At 45.3% G+C, this 21,310-nt stretch overlaps 1 protein-coding gene across 1 annotated transcript in view; it reads right to left on the reverse strand.

Annotated features, from left to right (window-relative positions):
- Nucleotides 1-21,310, reverse strand: part of LOC135198254 (uncharacterized) — a 476,435-nt gene that overhangs the window by 99,749 nt on the left and 355,376 nt on the right. The gene's annotated exons all lie outside the window — the stretch shown is intronic.

A 21,310-nucleotide genomic window follows, 5' to 3' on the forward strand; every position in this document is an offset into this window, starting at 1 on the left:
CCAGTCTGGAATGATAATGTAATAGTACATATGATTATAGTATGTATGTTACATACATAACATGGTTATTACATATGTAATATTAAAACATTAATAAAAAAAAACTGTCCTTACCGAAATTCTAGTTGGTTGGCTTTGCTTACTGGGATGGTCATATGGTACATGAGAGTGGGTGGCTGGGCTATTGGAGTGGGTATGGGCAGGTGCTTGGGAGTCTGGAATGATATATATTACAATGATAGTTACTACTACTGTAACTACTGCACATGTTATTACTGTTTGACATATGTAGTGTGTAATACGTATGTTCAATAATAAAAAAAATGAAGAATTCTTTTACCTGAAGGAATGGGAGAGGTGATACTACTCGTATCAACTGATTTGGGCTCTGGGGAGGTTGATACTTGTATCAACTGAATGAGGGAACATCTACATCTGGTAAAGAATGATAGGGTACATAATATTATAAGGTGGATGTAATTGTAGCATATGTACACTTTTAATTTTATATTTCTATTAGCAATTTATAAAACCATTTTATACAAAATTTGTTAAGGATTCCTTACCTGATGTATAGGGTCGAGGCATCAAAACCATGGAAAGGCTCAGGGTCATCTGGGTCACTGTCACTACAAAGGGGTCTGAAATGGAAAAAAAAATATAATAAGGTTATGCAACATCAAACAAACATTGTACCACTATGTAAGTTAGTGTACGAATGTATGTATGGTGTAAACAATTTCCAACATGAAAATGAGAAAAATGAAATTGCTTACCTGATTGTACACGTGCAGGTGGGCGGGCTGATACAGAGGGTCCAGGTACAGGGGGATCTGGAACTGTCCACAGGTAGTACAGGGAGATCTGGAACTGTCACAGGTAGTACAGGGAGATCTGGAACTGTCACAGGTAGTACAGGGGGATCTGGAACTGTCACCACTTCTGCAATAAAATTACAAATGATGAAAATTAATGAAGTTACAATTTACTCTTACATTTAGTAGTTGTTACATTAAAAAATTAACAATTTTAATATGTACACTATGTAAACACATAAATTAGTAAAACAGTTCAGAATTCCTTACCAGGACTAGGAGTGGGAGGTGGTGGTACTGGAGACTTGTGAAAGAAAGTGTCAAGCTGACTGCACACTTCTCTTCGTCTGCTTCTCCTTCAGGGTCCCCTTGTAGAAAGTCACCAAATCCATGATTCCTCTCTTGATTTTGTCAAACCTAGAAACGTTAGGGTCTTCTGCCTCAAAAGAAGCCAAGGCTCTCTCCAGATGAGTAAAACCCTCTGACAAGCCTTTCACAGTTAATGACCTGGGTTTTGGCTCTGGTGCCGCCTCCTCTTCCTCAATCATTTGTTGTTCAAGTTCTAGTAAGTCCTCTGCAGACAATTCCTCTCCATGGAAGCCAGCAGCTCTGTTTACATCATCAGGTTCAAGATCTAGTTGCAGCCTCTTGCTTAGCCCTACGATCTTCCTCGTCACAGTCTCGACGTCTTCTGCCTGGTCAAAAGCCTTCAAACTGTGCACAAACTGTGGACACAGTTTCCTCCAGGCCCCATTTAAAGTGGTCGTCTTCACCTCGTCCCAAGCACTTGCAATGTTCTTCACTGCATCTGCAATGTTGTAGCCCTTCCAGAATTTGCTTCAGTGTCAACTCCTTGTTAGCTTCTATGGCCCTCAAAGCAACACGTATGGTCCTTCTAAGGTAGTAAGCCTTGAAATTTGCTATTACTCCCTGGTCCATTGGCTGTATCAGCGATGTGGTATTGGGTGGGAGGTACACCACCTTCACATTAGATGCATGTCGCTCAAAATTTGAAGGGTGACCAGGGGCATTGTCCAGGACTAAGAGGGCCTTAAAAGGCAGACCCTTCGAAGTCATACGCTCCCACTGCTGGCACGAAATGGTCATTGCAACCAATCTTCGAAGACCATTAAGGTAACCCACGCCTTCTTGTTAGATTTCCAAATCACAGGGAGTTGACTCTTGAAAATGCCCTTGAAAGCCCTGGGATTCTCGGCCAAATACACCACAAGGGCTTCAGGTTTCAAATCAACCACTTGCATTGGCCCCAAACAGCAAAGTCAGTCGCTCCTTTCCAGCTTTATGGCCAGGTGCTGACTTCTCCTCCTTGGAAAGGTACGTTCGATTTGGCATTCTTTTCCAAATAATCCAGTCTCATCCACATTAAAGACTTGGTCAGCCGTGTAACCACCATCCTTAATTATCTCAGCCAACCACTGGAAAATTTTCTGCTGCTTCGCTATCAGCACTAGCAGCTTCACCTTGCAGCTTCACATTATGCAAATTTGCACGAGCCTTAAAACGGTTAAACCAACCTCTACTCGCGGAAAATTCACCACCAGCACTGCCTTCGCCAAACTTTTTCACTACTGCCTCATGCAGCGCTCTAGCCTTCTCCTGGATCACACTTAAGGCTCACCGAACACGTCGCTGGTTCTGGTCCTCCAGCCAGATCATGAGCAATTTCTCCATTTCAACAATGCTCTGGCTACGTTGCTTCTCGTTTATCACCGTTGACTTCATCGGTGCAGCATCCTTAACGTGCTTCAGAATACGTTCCTTATCCTTCACAATGGTTACCACCGTGGTCCTGCTCAAGCCTAAAGAACGGCCTATTTCGGTGTAGTGTCCCTTCTCCCCTCCGAACGCTTTATCACGTCATATTTGACCTCCATCGTGATGACCTTCCTCTTCTTGGATGAACTATCATCGGAGGAAGTACTTGGCGTTTAGGAGCCATTGTAAATTAGCGAAAATGGCAAGGAAGTTTCAGCAACGTCTCAGCACACAACCTAGTGGAATGCAGGCAGGCACGCGATTGAAGTGGCGTCCTTTCGTATTGTTACGCTTGGCGTCCTCGACCGTCCGAGGTCGTTGTTCGGTCAATTTACCATACAGTTTAATAGCGTTAATTAATTTATGCACCTCCGCTCAAAAACTAGTTCTGCATATGAGGTATCGTTTAAAAGCATAACAAACGTCGTAACCTTGGCATTTGTGTTGTAATCTACCAGAAACTTAGTTTTTTTAATTATGTACTGGAAACAAGCAATGATTTTTCAATTATATTTTGCGCTTTTGGACTGTTTTAAAACTGCGCATCCCAAGCTAGTGTATTCATTCGCCCGCAAACTAGTTCCGCATATGCGGCGTCAGTAAAAAATTCAAAAAATACGAAAAAAAAAGTCAAAATCATCATAACCTCAAAATTTTTGTTGTAATGTAACCAAAACATATTTTTATTATGTACTGTGCTAAACTATAAAGGATTTTTATCATAGCATGCGTTTTTTAAAAGCGTCGTTAACTCGGAGCGTCGGAAGCGTCAGCGTCGTAACCTCGGAACAAGCGTCGTAACCCAGGACGGAATTTCCATTGAATATTTAAGAAAAGCGTCGTAACCTCGGAACGTCGTAAGCCGGAACCGTCGTAAGCCGGGGACCGCCTGTATATATATATATATATATATATATATATATATATATATATATATATATATATATATATATATATATATATATATGCACATACATTCATACATTCATACATTATATATATATATATATATATATATATATATAGATATATATATATATATATATATATAGTGGTGCTTCAGCATTCAATTATAAAGTTTCCAGAAGGAGTCCATGATACAAGATTTAAAAGGCCAAGTTTATTGCATATGATACGTTTCGCAAATACATCTGTGTGCATCATCAGTCTGTGAATAAAATACAAAGACATATTATAAACAATCATTTAAAATTAAAAGAAATTCACAATTTTAGAAAATAAAGTCTAAAAAAGATTAAAAAGAGCAGTAAATAAAAAGAGAGACTACTAAAAACACCAACTCTCCATGATCAGAGGTGAAGATGGAATGAGTTACAGTTGGCAGAGGGAAGCGAAGGCAACTATGCCAGGTGCAAAGGCGACGAGTATCAGAGAATTGCCGTCCAAGCTTACCAGATACCAAACAAATATTATATAAAAGGGATAATGAAACCTAAGGGTCACTTAAAGAATCAATTTAATGAGCCGTAATAAGACGGACAACTTACTTACTAATTAAATCTAGGACTTAAACTAGAGCTTGAAACTAGTAATATAAAACAATATAATGGAATGGTATCTGAAGCAATATACAATAAAGTATGTATAGACAGGTCAGTGATACCAATATGGTCTCAACGCTATGTACAAGTTCCAGTGACGGGATGGCAAACAAACCACCCGCCCGGCCCGGAAGAGAGAGGGTTGGCAGGGAATACGAGCAAGGCAGGTAGGAAGGAGAGAGTATTTAAGGGAAAAAGGACTGACAAAAAGGGCTAAGGGATGGAGTTGATAAGACTCGGTCATTCGGGAAGACTATCTCCCTGCAGCCACTGTTGAGATTTAAGGGCCTCTAAGTTCTTGAGATAGTGGCGTTAATACTGCTGGAGATTTCCAACCCATATATTTCTTCAGGTCTTCGAAATTCATATTGTGAAAATAGTTAATGGAGGTAACCACTGCTCGGATGTCATGGACGTGTGTGACTGAATCCGGGTTGGCCTGTTTAATAAAGTAGAGTATTTGTTGTCTATACCTTTAAGAGAAATCATACCACCTTTCCTCTCTAATAAAAAGGGGTCCTGAAGATTTTTCGGAAATCCTGGCCAATATAGATTTAAGGGTAACAACAGGACACAATGATGCGTCTTGTGTTAGAGGAATAATTTTCCATGGAGCCCATCTGTTTTGTAGGTCCTCATTCTTAGCCAAGAACTTCCAATTTGGGGCCTTTCTCAATTAGAGTTCTAAAGAACGAAATTGCCAGATTTGTAGTCATATTTTGAGCATCTGAATTTTTTTTTGAAAAATAGCCATTTCTTCACTGCTGATCATACTGCCTGAGCGTTGATTCTCTTTTATCTGATTCTATGAATAAGATGTTTAGTGGATCATACTACATCTTTTTGGACCACAAACTTCATGAAGTCCATAAAGTTAGGACACTCAGAATTCTTGAGGAAGCTGACACAGTCTGAGTTAGTACTACTTGTGTCAGTTCTGGACGGGGAATCGTTTGGACCGGAGATTTCAGTTCTAGATGAAGCTGGAAACCAGTTGCTCTTTGGCCATTGTGCCACCAATGCTACGTGTCCCGTGAAAGATCTTGGCTTGTGCAGGACCTTCATCAGAATATTCACTGGTGGAAACAGGTAAATCTTCTGCCAATTGTTCCAATCTATGGACATCGCATCTGTGGCATAAGCTAGAGGGTCCAGGTTGGGTGTCACGTAACATGGCAGTTTTGTGATTGATTCCGTGGCGAATAGGTCTACTTGAAGGTCCGGGATTTTATTGCAAATCCAACAGAATGACTTCCTGTCCAGGGACCACTCCGACTCCAGCGGAGTTGTCCTGGAAAGTGAGTCTGCGATAACCTTATATGACTGTTTCTGGCTGGAGTCAGTCGCTTTAGGGACTTTCTTGTGTTGCGAATAGCCTCCCCAACCGCTCAGAAATGCATCCGTGTGGATAGTTTAGAGACGGCGGAGGGAATTGCAGTGGTACTGACTTGGCCAGGTTCGGGCATTTGTTAAAATGGGTAGAATTACAGAGATCTTGTCCCTGAGATTGATGTTTGGCTCTCTTCCTCCAGACTCGATTGATATCCCTCAATCTGGCTTTCAATAAGGATGTCCGTCACTGACGCAAACCTGTAGCAAACCTAGGATTCTCTCTTGGGTACGCCGAGAAGCCTTTTTGTTCTTGAGGAACTGTCTCGTAGCCATCGCTATCTCCCTGACCATCTTGGATGGGAGAGATAGTTTGTGCTTGTTTAGGTCCCAATGGATTCCCAGCCATTGAAAGCGGGAAGCCGGAACGAGCCGATATTTTTCCCTGTTTATCTGGAAACCTAGAAATTCCAAGAATTTTATCACTCTGGCTGTTGCTTTGTGCGACACGCGTCGATGCCTAGCTGCCCAAGTGAGCCAGTCGTCTAGATAGGCTACTAACATTACCCCTTGGGTTCTTAGCTCTTGAACTATCGTCTCTCCTAATTTGGTGAATACCCTTGGCGCAATGTTGAGCCCGAAACGGCATGACTCTGAGTGAGTAAGCCTGTTTCCCTAGTTTGAAGCCTAGGTACGGAGGAAGTTCCTTGCTATCGGAACATGATAGTAAGCATCTGTAAGATCTATGAGGTGGTGACGCCCCACGGGAAAGTAAGGTCCGCACCTGCGAGATGGTCAGCATGCGAAATCGGTCGCATTGAATGTATGAGTTGAGACGGGACAAGTCCAGAATCACTCTTCTTTTGTACGAGTCCTTCTTTGGGACACTGAACAGACGTCCTTGAAACTTTAGGTGTTTTTAATTTCTTTATAGCCTTCTTTTGCAGGAGATCTTTGGTATAGTCTATAAGGTTCGCCATTGGAATCTGGTAAAAACTGATTGGTGGAGGGCCCTTTCTCCTCCCATTCCCACCCTAGAACCTTTTAGAGACTATACTGTGGGCCCATGGACTGAAGGTCCAATGGTCCCGGAAGAGATATATCTCCCTCCCACCTGGGGGCTCTCACTGGTTGGCTTGCAGGTCTGCTACCTCTGCCTCCTTTGAAGCCTCTACCCTCGCAACTCGTAGGAGGGGTTGAAGGCTGGGGAGGTTACTATGGCGTTGAGGACGAAGGTTGCTGAGCCGGTGGAGTTTGCAAACCAGAACAAACTGTTACTGCTGTTGCCTTAGATGTCGAAGGCTTACCGACCTGAGAAACCGGAACCCGCTTGAACTACCGCCTGAGGATGGTCTGGAAGGATGGAATTTCCTTGGCCTCTTCCTGGGTCTGGATTGGTGTCTGGGCCATCAAACTTCCTTTTGGAAGGAAGTCCTCAACGGGACATGAAGACTCTGGTTGGCTTTGGCTGCCTCATGAAAGGCGTTGTTAACCTCGTCTTTCGGGAATAGATTTTCGCCCCATATTGAGGACTTTATGAGTCTATTAGGTTCGTGCCTTATATAGACACTCGCCAGGATGTACTTCCTGCATGCTCGTCTCGCCATAATGAAATCATACAGGTCCGCTTGGAAAGTCTGTAACAGAGCTTTTGTGAGGACCCAGAACAACTGTTCATCAGTGTAGGTTGATGCTACTAACTCCGCCGCAGTGACCGAGTTGATCGCCTTCCCAATCTGGTTCTTGCCTCGAATTCCGCTTTAGACAAGTGGTCCGGAAATCCTAGGGTAGCTTCTCAGCAAATAGGGTGGAGGTGCAATCCGGTCAAGTTAACCTGCCGTAAACGTAGCCGGAGCGTCATTCCAGAACTCTACATCTGTTGGGAAGAGTAGAGAGGTAGCCTCTGTCTCTTTTAGAGCTGGTAAGGGCTTATCCTCCGCCGCCGCTTGCATGGTTAGTTCCGCCACCTTGGATGTGCAGGGCGACAGAACTCCTTCTGGGGTCACAAACATTGTAAAGCTACCTTTATGGGGTGTCAGTTTGGTGTTAACGCAGCCCCTGTCAGAAAGGGTGTGAACCGCCCAAACAGCTTGAGCTTGGGTCCCTAGGGAATTGAGTCACTGTCTCCTTCGGACCTTGTCTACTCTGACTAGCGCATGTTCTGCTAGTCTGACAAATCCAGGGAATGGGAACTGGAGACCCACCGGGAAGAACTCAAAATCCTCTACCAGACGGGTCCCGCATCCTTCTATCGTCAACTTCCCATCCGAGAATGGAGCATGTAATGCTAACCACCACAGGTTGTTATACTCAAATGGCGGCAGCTTTGACGTATCCGGCACTATCATGGTCAGAGCCGGGGTTCTGGATTGGAGGAATCCGGTCATCATTTCCTCCTGGGCTCTGTTGCTCTCGGTCAGGGACGTTATTGTCTGGCCTGAGGTATCTGAGCCCGAGGCAAATCGTATCGACTCAAGCCTCTCGTCAACCACTTCCCTAACCTTCGACATTAGAAGGTTAGCGAATGCCTCCTGATTAAATCCGGACTCCGTCATCTTGGATTTGGAGGGTTTGGCTCTCGACCCCTTAGGAGGGGGAGAAGCTTTAACAGCAGGCGACTTGGCAGCAGAGGTCGACGGCTTCGGAGCCGAAGACGACTTAGTCGCAGCTGACGGAGTCGGTTTCGATCCCTTTGGAAGGGATTTCGGTCTTACTGATTTAAGCTTGGGAATGACCAAAGCCGATCTTTCCCAAGCAGGGGCGGACTTAGAGAAGCCCCGGAAAGAAGAGGAGAAGAAGGAGTGGGACCTTAAGAGACTACCTGCCTCACTTACCTCCCCACTTACATCCTCCTCGGTGGCCATTGGTTTCGCGGTGAAGCTGATGGCTGCCACCTCTTCCGTCATCAGGTCGCAATCTTGTTCCTCCGGGATGGGCAGCGTTGCCAGTCAGATGACTCAATGATGGGGTTGGCAATGTGCCGGAACAGCCGTCATAGCCGTGGCCCCCAGGTACAGAAGGGAGCACAGATCTTCCGACCAGGTACGTAAGGCTGTCCCCGCTGCCGCATTCTTACCAAAACCTCCCACCCAACTCCTGAGCGCCACTCTTGCCTCATGCTGGAGGGCCAAGGTAGCCTGTAAGAGAGGGAATCAAATTAACATTCCACTCGGGGAATAGTATCTGTAAGAAGTTTTCTAAGTCATTGTAACAGAAATTCCATGAAATGACACAGTAAGGATATTTACTTTCTCATCAGAGAGAATGGACACCATGTCATAGCAGACGGTGCACGCATCCGGGTGGCCAAACCATGTAGTCATCAAGTTGCACGGCGCAGTTAGCGGCAAACCGGCAGACTACATGGCTGCAGGGCTTGCCCAGGGTAGCGGAGCACCCTTCCGCCTGCACGGACCATCTGTAAGTTGAAAATTTCCCTATGGTATTAATGCAAAACGCCGGAGTTAACTCCGGCGAGAGCATGCACCTTAACCGAGATATTGGTTCAAGACTTACTCACTAAAATGATCGACTCACTGAATGAATAAAAAAAAAATCTCTGGGTGTATTTGCCTGCTCCGGATTCCATCCTCCGGAAGGTAGATGTATGCCCAGTATATGGGGTCTGAGACACGCCGGACCGGAAAGGAGGAATGGACCTAATCTCCTAGTCTGGATCACTGATCAGAAGGCTACTAACAATTATCGTAGTTGTATACCTGAACCATCTACCGTCCCCACCGGAGTGGGGAACGGAACACGCGAGAACGGAAACTGAGCTTGGTTGGCAACTTAGTACAATAACTCCGGTGGCGGGTGTGAGGGTGAGTTACACTGTCGAACCCTTAAAGGTCCGGAGATATCTACAGAGTTTTTTGTATATATATATATATATATATATATATATATATATATATATATATATTATATATATATATATATATATATATACAGGCGGTCCCCGGGTTACGACGGGTCCGGCTTACGACGTTTCCGAGTTACGACGCTTTTTCTTAAATATTCATTGAAAAATCCGCCCTGGGTTACGACGCTTGTTCCGAGGTTACGACGCTGACGCTTCCGACGCTCTGAGTTTACGATGCTTTTAAAAAACACATATTATGATAAGATAAGAATCCTTTATAGTTTAGCACAGTTTCTCTCTCTCTCTCTCTCTCTCTCTCTATCTCTCTCTCTCTCTCTTTGTATTTTTTCCAAGAAAAATAATCACATAATTTTCTCTCTCTCTCTCTCTCTCTCTCTATACTACAAAGAATGTATGTTTTTTTAGTATGATAAATAAATGATTTACTATTTTCAAAATATTAATATTATTATACAGCAATATATAAATTCATTAAAGAAAACACCATAGTGAATTAGTAAGATTTTAGCTTATATTTAAAAAATTATCGAAGAATGAAGGAAATCCCAGTCTTTTCTGTAACCTTTCCAGGTACTAAAACTGTCAGATATATATCATGTTCTGTGACAGCCAAAAGGGGGATGAGCTGGGGGAGAGTTGGGGGGAGAGCTGCGGTGTTGCAATCAGTGGGTCCTGACATTTCCCCACCCCCCCCCCCCCCCTCTCTCTCTCTCTCTCTCTCTCTCTCTCTCCTCTCTCTCATCTTCTCTCTCTCTCTCTCTCTCTCTCATTTACTGAGACTCGAGATTTTTTATGTACTTGTACTATTTGTTTTAATACTTTCAAATAATATAAAACCTAATAATAATAATAATAACTGTAATTACAAAATTCATATGTGATAGTATTTTAAAGAAATACAATACGGACTAATCTATCCATGTCACTTTTCTTAATTAAGGTTTAACTCTCTCTCTCTCTCTCTCCTCTCTCTCTCTCTCTCTCGCTCTCTCTTTTGCCACACAAGGTAATAATGATCATAGTGGTAACGGCCCCCTCCCACCTCTTTTCTTTTGCTGGAAGCGTTAGAAACAAAGAGAGATAAAAACACTCTCTCTCTCTTTTACCGAAATGAAAGAATTTTTATGGTAACTGGTAGTAAAATGTTTTTATTGATAAATTTCAGTTTTATTTATAATAATAATAATAATAATAATAATAAAACTAATTACAAAATTCATAATGGTCGTATTTTAGAGATGAAAATGACGCTTTCCATTTCACTTGTAAGGATAATTCCTCTTTCTTACTGAGATGAGAGCATTTTTATGGTAGATGCACGTGTTTATTATATTTTCAAATAGTAGTAATAATAATAATAATAATAATATAATAATAATAATAATAATAGAATAGTAATAAAATACGATAAATAATTTCAAAAGAAAATTCTTCCCTTTGTCTTTTTCTGTATCAATTTCCCCACCTCAACTCGAGTGACACTCAAGCTTCAACAATGCCATACAATGGTCAACGAATTTAATGGTTTGTTCATGAAACTTACCTGTCAGATATATATATATAGCTGTATTTTTCCGAATCCGACAGAAATTTAAACACTTACGACACACGCAGTGGGAGTCAGGTGGTTAGTACCCATTCCCGCCGCTGGAGGCGGGTATCAGGAATCATTCCCATTTTCTATTCATAATTTTTCTGTCGCCGGTGCTGGAAACACCTGTTTGCAGCACCTCCGTCCAGATTTTGGAAACTTACTAGCTACTTGAGTATCCCTTTTTGGTTTTCCTTTGGTATCTGAATTGGATCGGTGGCTTGGCACACGTTGACTTTGTTTGAATTGATTTTGGTATTGAATTTTCTTTGATCAAGATGTCAGGGTCTAGTTCTACTAGCGCTAGATTTTGTTCAATGGCTGAATGTAGAGGTAGGCTACTGAAAGCTTCAGTAGACCCACATTCTGTTGTAAAGTGTGCAGGTGGGGGAATGAATGTACGTTTGAAAGTCGTTGTAAGGAGTGTGAAAGACTACAAGTCGGAATGGAAGGCGTATGAAACCTATCTTAAGAAACTTGAACGAGATAGGCTAAGGAGGTCTTCCTCCAGGAGTGTTTCAGGTAGGCAAGATTTAAATTATTCTCCTGCTAACCCTCCTTCTGTATACTATGCTCCCTACCCCTGTAGTGTTGCCTCCGGCCCCTGAGACAGTGTCGGTAGAAGGTAATACGTTATCGCTAATTCTTGAATCGATTCGTAACTTAGAATCAAAGTGTTAGCTCTGGAGAGCAAAAGTGAAGAAAAGTGCAGTGATAGTGCCCCTTGTGTAGTGGAGGGTGCGTCAGATCGGCCTCATTTCGCCTCTAGACCTGGACCTCTGCTTGACTCCCAGATTACGGGGCGAGAGCATGTCGAAAGTCGAAGGAGGGTTACGAGAACCCCCACCGATCTGGCGTGCCTTCGGCAGCTTCTGACGAACATACCCAGACTGCCAAGGAGCGTGCGCGTGCACGTCTTCTCAAGGAGTGCTTTTCTTCTTCTGAAGCTTCCTCCCCGCGCAAGGGGTGGAGCTCTCATACCGCATCACGTCCGCTGAAAAGGACGGCTCGCGTGCGGGACGCTTCACGTCCAAGTTGTTCTCCGGAACTTTGCTCGTCGCCCGATAGTGCGTTTGCTGCTTTTTCCTCCGCAAGAAGAAGCGTAAGGATTATTCGGAGGCCGAGTCTTCCCTAGATGTTTCTTTCGAGCGCCGCAGTCGCTCCAAGGTGCGTGAAGCGGCGGTTCCTGGGAGTAGCAAGAAGGCGTCCCTCGCCGCTCTCCCTGCTCACAGGATCAGCCCCTCCCCAGAAAAGGAGGCTTCACCTACAAGCAAGATTCTTCAGTCTCTTCAGCAGCAACTTCGGGATGTTTTTCCTTCGAGAAAGACTGCTCCACGTCGCCGTAAGGATGACAACCTTCCTGTGAAGAGGTCGAGGCGTTCTCCCTCTCCCTCTCCTCGCTCGTCTCTCTCTCCTTTGAGTCTCCCTCTAGAGTTAGTCCTGCTCCCCAGCAACTTTCTAGAGGAGGCGAGAAATTCGTTTCTCGCTCTCGTGAAGCGGTTGTTTCCGCTGATACGAAACTTGTGGATAAGAAGCGAGTTTTCTTTAGATGCAGAACGCGCTTCTGCGAAAGTCAAACGCGCTTTAGTGGACGCCGAACGTGACTCGGTGCAAGTTTCGCGAGCGCCAGTGGACGCTCAGCGAGTGTTAGTGGACGCGCGCGCGCGCACCAGTGGACGCTCGCGCGCACCAGTGGACGCTCGCGCGCATCAGTGGACGCCTTCGGCGAGCATCGGTGGACGCTCGGGGCGCGAACCCTGTGGACACTCAGCGCGCACAGTGGACGCTCGGGCGCGCACCAGTGGACGCTCGGCGCGCATCAGTGGCGCTCGGCGAGCATCGGGGACGCTCGGCGGCACCTGTGGACACTCAGCAGCCGCACAAGTGTAGCCGCCAGGGGTACCCCTGTGGAGTTTGGAGCGCTTCTGTCGGCGCCAGTAAATTGGCTTCGGACGCAAACGCGCGCATACGGACGTCAGTTTTTCCACTTCCGCAAGCAAGCGGAGGAGGGAACTCTTCCTGTTCGCCGTTCTTTCTCTTTTGAGAAAGCTCGGGACTCTTCTTTACTTCCTCCGACTTCTCCAGTGTCTGAAGAGGAAGTTAGTGACGCTTTCGTCGAAAGGGACGAAGAACAGCTGTTGGCTCCAGTTTCGACGGACTACAAGGTTTTGACTCGTTTACTTCAGTCAGTCTTTGCAGACACCTTCCACCCTGAAGCTCCACGTACTCCTCCCTCTCAGTTTTCGTCTTCCAAAGCTGCTAAGATCTCGGGCTTTGTGAGGATGAAGAAGTCGCTTTCTACGAAGCAAGCTTTTAGAAAAGTCCATGATTGGATGGAAAGAGGAAAGCTTCAGGCAAGACTTCTTTCGCTTTACCACCTTCAAGACTTGGTGGCAAAGCTGGTATGTGGTATGAGACGGGAGAAAACGTCGGAGTTAAGCTTCCAGCCTCAGCTCAAGGAGACTTTGGTAGCATTGTAGACGCCACCAGAAGATCTTTTTTTGTCTTCCTCGAAGGTCTCGTGGACACATAGCGGAGTTAGACTTTCACCTTAAAGGCCTCTTTAGGACACTAGAGGTCTTTGTAATTTTCTTGGACTGGTGCCTGGGGGTATTGGATGCCAGGTCCAGGAGTTCTGATTCCATCACTCTGGGGGAAGCTGTCCAGTGTATTGTCTTGCATGGACAAGGCCGTCAGGGATGGTTCTGAGGAATTGGCTGCTCATTTCAGCACGGGACTGCTTAAGAAAAGAGCCACTTTTTTGCAATTTCACTGCAAAGTCGGTCTCACCAGCGCAAAAAGCGGATCTTCTTTTCGCGCCTTTCTCAGAACATCTCTTTCCCCCAGTCTATGGTAAAGGACATAGCAGCCAGTCTCCAGGAGAAAGCAACTCAAGACCTTCTGGCTCAGTCTTCTAGGAAGCCTGCTACTTCTTCGGCTTCTGGGTCCTCTGCTTTGAAGAAGTCGAAGCCCTTTCGACCCGCTTCTTCCTCGAAGCCAGCCCCTCGAGGAAGAGGCTCTTTCAGAGGCAAGACTCCCGCTCCTTCCAAGAGCAAGAAGTGAGAGGGAAGTCCTTCAGACACCGGTAGGAGCCAGACTTCTACATTCGCGGAAGCTTGGGAAGAGAGAGGTGCCGACGCTTGGTCTCTGGACATCGTCAAGAAGGGGTACAGAATTCCTTTCCTGTCGTTACCCCCGCTGTCTTCGACACCAAAGGATTTGTCTCCGTCGTATCAGGGAGAAAAGCAGACAGTGCTTCACGATCTATTAGATCAAATGATCGAGATAAGCAGGCAGTGAGGAACAAGTCTTCGACCGGTAGTTCTCCGGGGTTCTACAACCGTCTGTTCCTAGTGCCGAAGCAGTCAGGGGGTGGCGCCCCGTTCTGGATGTCAGCAGTCTGAATCGCTTCGTTACCAAGCAGAAGTTCAGATGGGAGCACCTCAATCCGTGCTTGCAGCTTTAAGACCGGGGGATTGGATGGTCTCGTTAGACTTCAGGACGCATACTTTCACGTCCCCAATCCATCCCCGTTCAAGGAAATACCTGCGGTTTGTCCTGAAAGGGAAGATTTTCCTTCCAATTCAGGGCACTCTGCTTCGGTCTCAGCACGGCGCCGATGGTGTTCACCCGTTCTTTATGAAGAACGTTGCGAGGTGGCTCCATCTTGCGGATATAAGGATCTCTCTCTACCTAGACGACTGGCTTATTCGAGCCTCATCGCCAGACAGGTGTCTGAAGGACCTGCACACGACTCTGTCGTTAGCGAAGTCCCTGGGACTTCTGGTGAATCTCGAGAAGTCGCATCTGACTCCTTCTCAATCCTTAGTCCTATCTGGGGATTCAGATGGACTCAGTGGCTTTTCGGGCTTCCGTCCCAGGGGCGACAACTTCAATGCCTGGACAAAGTGTCGCCTTTCTGGGGAAGGAAACATGCTCGGTGAGAATGGATGAGTCCTGCTGGGGACCATTTCCTCACTGGAGAAGTTTGTTTCTCTGGGAAGGTTGCACCTCCGACCACTTCAGTTCTTCCTCTCAAGCAATTGGTCACGCAAACAGGATCTAGAAGAGGTCTTGCTTTTGACGGAAGAAGTGAAAAAGCACCTCAAATGGTGGTTGGATCCAAAGAAGCTTGCGGAAGGTCTTTCGCTCAAGCTTCGGAACCCCGACCTAGTGTTGTTCTCCGACGCGTCCTCCACCGGTTGGGGAGCAACACTGGGAGGGAGAGAAGTGTCAGGCACCATGGAGAGGGGAACAGGTGTCCTGGCACATCAATCTAAAAGAACTCTCAGCAGTTTACCTCGCTCTGAGGTTCTTCGAGGAGGAAGTCTCCAGCAAAGTGGTTCAGATAAACTCGGACAACAACCCACAAGCCTTGGCATACCTCATGGAAACAGGGGGGAACTCACTCTCATTCTCTGTTCGTCATCGCGAGGAATATCCTGATGTGGGCGAAGGCGCAAAACGTCACGATTCTGACAAGGTTTGTGTCAGGCGTGGAAAACGTGCGAGCGGACCTTCTCAGTCGGCAAGGACAGCTTCTGCCGACGGAATGGACCCTTCATCAGGAAGTATGCCAGGCGCTATGGAAGCTGTGGGGACGTCCTCATGTGGACGTTTTCGCAACTTCCCGAACGAAGAGACTTCCGCTGTATTGCTCCCCAGTTCTGGACCCGGGAGCAGTGGCAGTAGACGCCCTACTGTGGAATTGGTCGGGACTAGACGTTTACGCTTTTCCCCCATTCAAAATACTCGGGGAAGTAATGAGGAAGTTCGCTGCTTCAGAAGGAGCGAGAATGACCCTCATCGCCCCCTTCTGGCCAGCGGCCGACTGGTTCACGGAGGTGATGTCCTTCCTAATAGACTTTCCGAGGACTCTGCCTCTAAGGAAGGAAAAGATCTACTCAGACAGCCCCCCACTTCGAGAGGTACCCACACAAAACCTCCCCGCTCTGAGTCTGACTGCGTTCAGACTATCAAGAAGTTGGCCAGAGCGAGGGGTTTTTCAAGACCTGTGGCAACGGCGATTGCCAGCGCAAGGAGGCCCTCCTCAGTCGCAGTTTACCAATCAAAGTGGCTGTCTTTAGAAGTTGGTGCAGAAGGAAGGGCATTTCCTCCACCTCAACCTCTGTGAGCCAGATAGCAGATTTCCTTCTTCATCTTAAGAAAGAAGCGAAACTAGCCGTTCCCACGATTAAAGGCTACAGAAGCGTGCTTTCTGTGGTCTTCAGACATAGAGGACTCGACTTAGCGAATGATAAAGACATTCATGATCTCATTAGATCATTTGAGACTGTGAAAGTTCTCCAACCTAAGGTACCATCGTGGAACTTAGACGTGGTTCTGAAGTTCCTCATGTCGAGTCAATTTGAACCGCTCCATTTGCCCTCGCTTAGCAATCTTACTAAGAAGACTATTTTCCTAACCGCCTCTGGCGACGGCGAAGAGGGTTAGCGAAATTCAAGTCATAAGCAAGCATATTGGGTTCAAGGATCATAGTGCAGTTTGTTCCTTAAGTCCTACGTTCTTGGCAAAGAACGAGAACCCTTCCAACCCTTGGCCGAGAACGTTCGAGATCAAGGGGTTGTCGGAGCTAGTGGGACCTGAAGCTGAGAGAGTCCTGTGTCCTGTCAGGGCTCTCAAGTTTTATTTGCAGAGAACCAGAGCATGCAGAGGTTCTTCGGAGAACTTGTGGTGCTCTGTGAAAAAACCAGATCTTCCGATGTCGAAGAATGCACTGGCGTTCTTCTTAAGAAGTACGGTTAAGGAAGCCCATGAAAAGTGTGGTGAAAGTGACATGGAGCTTCTGAAAGTGAAAGCCCACGAGTTGAGGGCTATTGCTACTTCGGTGGCTTTTCACAAGAATATGGCAATCAAAGACATTTTGAGCGCCACTTATTGGCGAAGCAATTCGGTGTTCGCTTCACACTACCTGCGGGAGGTGAAAGCAACATACGAAAATTGTTACTCGCTAGGACCCATACGTCGCTGCAGACACTGTTTTGGGGGCAGGAGGTAGCGCTCATCCTATCCTTTAATGGTTTAGGGGAGTTTTTAACTTGTGTTATGGTTGTGGTTGACCGCCTGCGGCGGATCTCCCTTCCATTAGCTTAGTCTATGTGGGATACTTTTGGTAGGCTACGCCAGGTGGTTTGGTTTTTTACTTCGTTGCCCTCATTTGTATGGTCTATGGTCTGTCACGTCGTGGTCTCGCCCCTGTTGACAGATCATCTGGAGTGCACCAGCTACTATAGGTCTCTACCTCGCTGGCAACTCTAGTAGCACAGCAGACTTACGCGGCAGTAACCTGGCGAAGTCAGCTATGCTAACAGGTAAGGAATCAAGATATCAATTATCTGCATATATATGTTTCCTAAAATCTTCTATTCTGTCTACTCCCACCACCAAAGGTGGGATTCAGCTATATATATATTCTGACAGGTAAGTTTCATGAACAAATGATATTGTAATGATACAATTAAGTTTGTTCATACTTACCTGGCAGATATATATATCAAGTACCCACCCACCTCCCCTCAGGAGACAGTGGAAATATAAAAAATTATGAATAGAAAATGGGAATGATTCCTGATACCCCGCCCCCTCCCAGCGGCGGGAATGGGTACTAACCACCTGACTCCCACTGCGTGTGTCGTAAGTGTTTAAATTTCTGTCGGATTCGGAAAAATACAGCTATATATATATCTGCCAGGTAAGTATGAACAAACTTAATTGTATCATTACAATATCATTTTTATGTAATCTCTCTCTCTCTCTCTCTCATCTCTCTCTCTTCTCTCCTCTCTCTCTCTCTCATCCTCTCTCTCTCTCTCTTACTGAGATGAGATCATTTTCATGACGTGTATGTAATAAGTTTATCATTAATATTTTCCAATAATAATACAAGTACAAAATTCATATCTGAGTATTTTAAATACAATAATCATTCCATTTCTCTCTTTTAAACAACTCTCCTCTCTCTCTCTACTCTCTCTCTCTCTCTCTCTCTCTCTCTCTCTCTCTCTCTCTCTCTACAAGATACTTGTCATACATTTGGTGTTTCTATTTCTTCCTTTTATCTCTCTCGCTCTCAGCAAAAGAATTGATAGACAGACAAACATAATTGCACAGTCCTCTCTTTCTCTCTTCTCTGGAGAAATATATGTATTTATGGGAGGGGGCAAAAAGTTGCCTACAGACATTCATTTCAATCTATTGAAACCTAAGGAGTTATTTCTCTCTCTCTCTCTCTCTCTCTCTCGCCTCTCTCTCTCTCTCTCTCTCTCTCTCTCTCTCTGTATTTTAATGAAAATATACAGTAATTTGTGAATACACAGTGTTGCACATGAAAAAAGTAAATTAGTGATAATTTTAGAGATACGGCCCTAAGAAAAATTGCAAATTAGTAGTGAAATTTTCCCTGTGGACATGTTTTCAAGAACGTCGTTCCGGCTTACGACGATTTTCGGGTTACGACGCGTCTTAAGAACGGAACCCCCGTCGTAAACCCGGGGGACCGCCTGTATATATATATATATATATTATATTGCTAATTATTTGGTAACGAGGAGTAATCCCTAAAAGCTTAGCCTACTCGAAGTCTCATCTCTCATTGTCATAAGTAATGCCAACGGAAACGGGCTGAAACGAGCGGATCAGGAGAAGGTAAATCCTATACCTGAACTTGAACGCATTGAGGGGGGGAGCGTAACTCCCAGCCCGAATCCGTAGAAGGCGGAGGACAACGGGGAGAAGAGAGAACTGAGCGGCGGAGCAGTATAAATGTACAATCCGGTGCGATGTCCGCTGGCTGGTGTGATACTAGACCACTGTTAAGCCGGCGGAGCTATCCACTCGGAGCATAAGGTGATTACATATAATACCAGTAACCCCACCACTCCAACCCCTATCTTCCCCACTTGAGCAAGAAAGCTCCGAGCGGCCGTTCATCGATAAGATTACTGGCACCACGAGCTATAAGACAGTATCAGGCAGAGCCGAGCTGGGGAGTGGGGGGAGGGGGGTATGTGTGTGGAGGGGGGGGGTCGGTCATGATCGCTTGGCCACCTACCTGGTCAGAGATAGCATCTACTGGAGGCTGTGTAGCCTATTACTACAGGGGTAGTAGATCGACTGGGCCCATGGCCCGTCGTGATTGGTACAGTGACTGATCGGTGATCACTCTCAAACGGGAGGTCATAGCCTACTACTAAAGGTTATGCTAAAGGAGGCTAGACCAGGACGATATACATACCAGACCACCCAATTTACAATATAATAATACAAAACAATACTAGCAATATAATAATGAGGCATCATGGAAGAGTTGCAAGAGGAACATAAGGTGTAAGGAGAATACCCAGTATGGATCTAGCCTAACCCTCCGAGATCACTAAGGATCCGGTCAGGTAGGTCAGATATAGGTCCAACAATATGACAAGAGAGAGACTCTATCCTTGATATCCTCCCCGCTAGCTCCGTAGCACAGACGGGGGGAGAGGCTTAAGGGGTATAGGGGTAGGGGCACCTGGCCTACCTTCCAAAACCTAGCCTAGGCCTGGTCGGGTAAGCCTGGGGAGGAAAGCAACTCTTCCAACCTCTCAGTGATATGAAATCATAAACGTGCATGAAATCAAGTAGCTATCTGGTTCCCATTTAAACAATAACGCATGCATGTCTCACATCGGTAGAGAGAGAGAAGACTCTCTCCTCTCCGATGATAAATACAATAGGCTACTATTAGCCCAACAAAAGTACACATACGATACGTGATAAAAATACGCACAGAGGGGCACGAACACGCTCTTGAGAAGCTGGGGGGAAGCCAGAGGCTAGAATATAAATTAATCAACCTTTTTTAAAAAGCCCCAGAGGAGGTCATGAGCGTGTTAGGCCTATCTTAAAATACGAACCAAATCCGAACTCAGTCGGCTAAAATGAATAAGCACGTGATATGAAAAACGGTAATGATAACCAAGGTGGGGGGGGGGGGTTTGGGGGGGGTGGGTGGGTTTGTGGGGTGTGGGCCTGTTGATGAAAAACTAAAATTAACATAAAAATAAAAATAAAAGGAATACCAGTAATAACAACGCACTGAACTTCTGATGATCATGCACCCAAAATGGCGGATGAAACTAGCGGTGCCCCAATACGTTTTCCAAGGGGCCGAAGGCTAAAAATGGAATGCATCTTAACCCCCCCCCCCCCCCCCCCCCCCCCCCCCCCCCCCCCCCCCCCCCCCCCACCATACGAATTACGAAAACACAAATTGGAATACTACTCAACTTAGATGAAGAAGCAGGGAGATCAACTGAAGACATAGCTTCGACAAAATAAGGCACCAAGGGAGCAGCTGAGACGCGTGTGCACTCACAAAGGCTAATTACAGGAATGAAGATGGCGGGCAGGTGGTAATAGTAATAGCGAGTGGAGGGTAGAGGGAGTAGCCTTTGTAACGGCTCTCGCCGTCGGAGGGACTTTGAAAGGAATCCTCTAATTGGCAGAAGTCCTGTGAGAAGTGGCTTCCACTTGCCCTAGTGCTTATACTGATGCCCTTGGGGTGTTCGAGCTGAGGGTAATAACCTCAGCATACCATGCTAGCTTTTTCTCTGGTATATTTAGGATCTATTTACACTTAGAAAAGTGAGCTACAGGAACTTTTCACCTGCAGACACAGGTCGAACCCAGAAATATTGTATAAGAACAAATGAAGATTGTCAGGTTAATTGTTGTTGTTTAGCATACAATTTTCTGGTGATTTGTAACCTCCTTAGCAGAGTAGGTCAGAAATGTAACCCTTTAATATTTGTGCTATCAAGACATTTCCCAAGATGAGGCTGCTTATCTGTTTCACTTAGGAACCATTTCACCAACTTGAATTTTTGCTGTCTGTATCACCTTCATTCATTTGATGGCTTGCTCAATATGAGGTCTTGTATATTAAGAACTAGTACTACATACATTGCTTTTCATAATTTTGTTTTTAACGTTTTTTGTTTAAATAGTATGTACAGTACTTTCTCTTCTATTCAGATTATTTGATGCTACAAAAATTGAAGGTCATGCAGCGTCATGTGGTATTATTTCTTCAGATTCAGACATGACTGACATTGAAAATGATGTTTCAGCAGTAAATCATAAGGAAGACAAGGTAAGCAGATAATTTTGATCTTTTATCAGCTTAGAAATTACTTTTCTGTTTTTTTTTATTACTTTATGCAATATGAAACTTTCTGTCTCTTAAGTCCTTTTTAAAACCAGTTAAAACTTTCATCAGCACAGATAAGTTACTACACATTCTTTGCAGTATCCATTTTTTTTTTTTGGCATATTCCTTCCATAATTCACAAAA

Source organism: Macrobrachium nipponense, chromosome 22, assembly GCF_015104395.2.
Source record: "Macrobrachium nipponense isolate FS-2020 chromosome 22, ASM1510439v2, whole genome shotgun sequence".
Classification (NCBI taxonomy): domain Eukaryota; kingdom Metazoa; phylum Arthropoda; class Malacostraca; order Decapoda; family Palaemonidae; genus Macrobrachium; species Macrobrachium nipponense.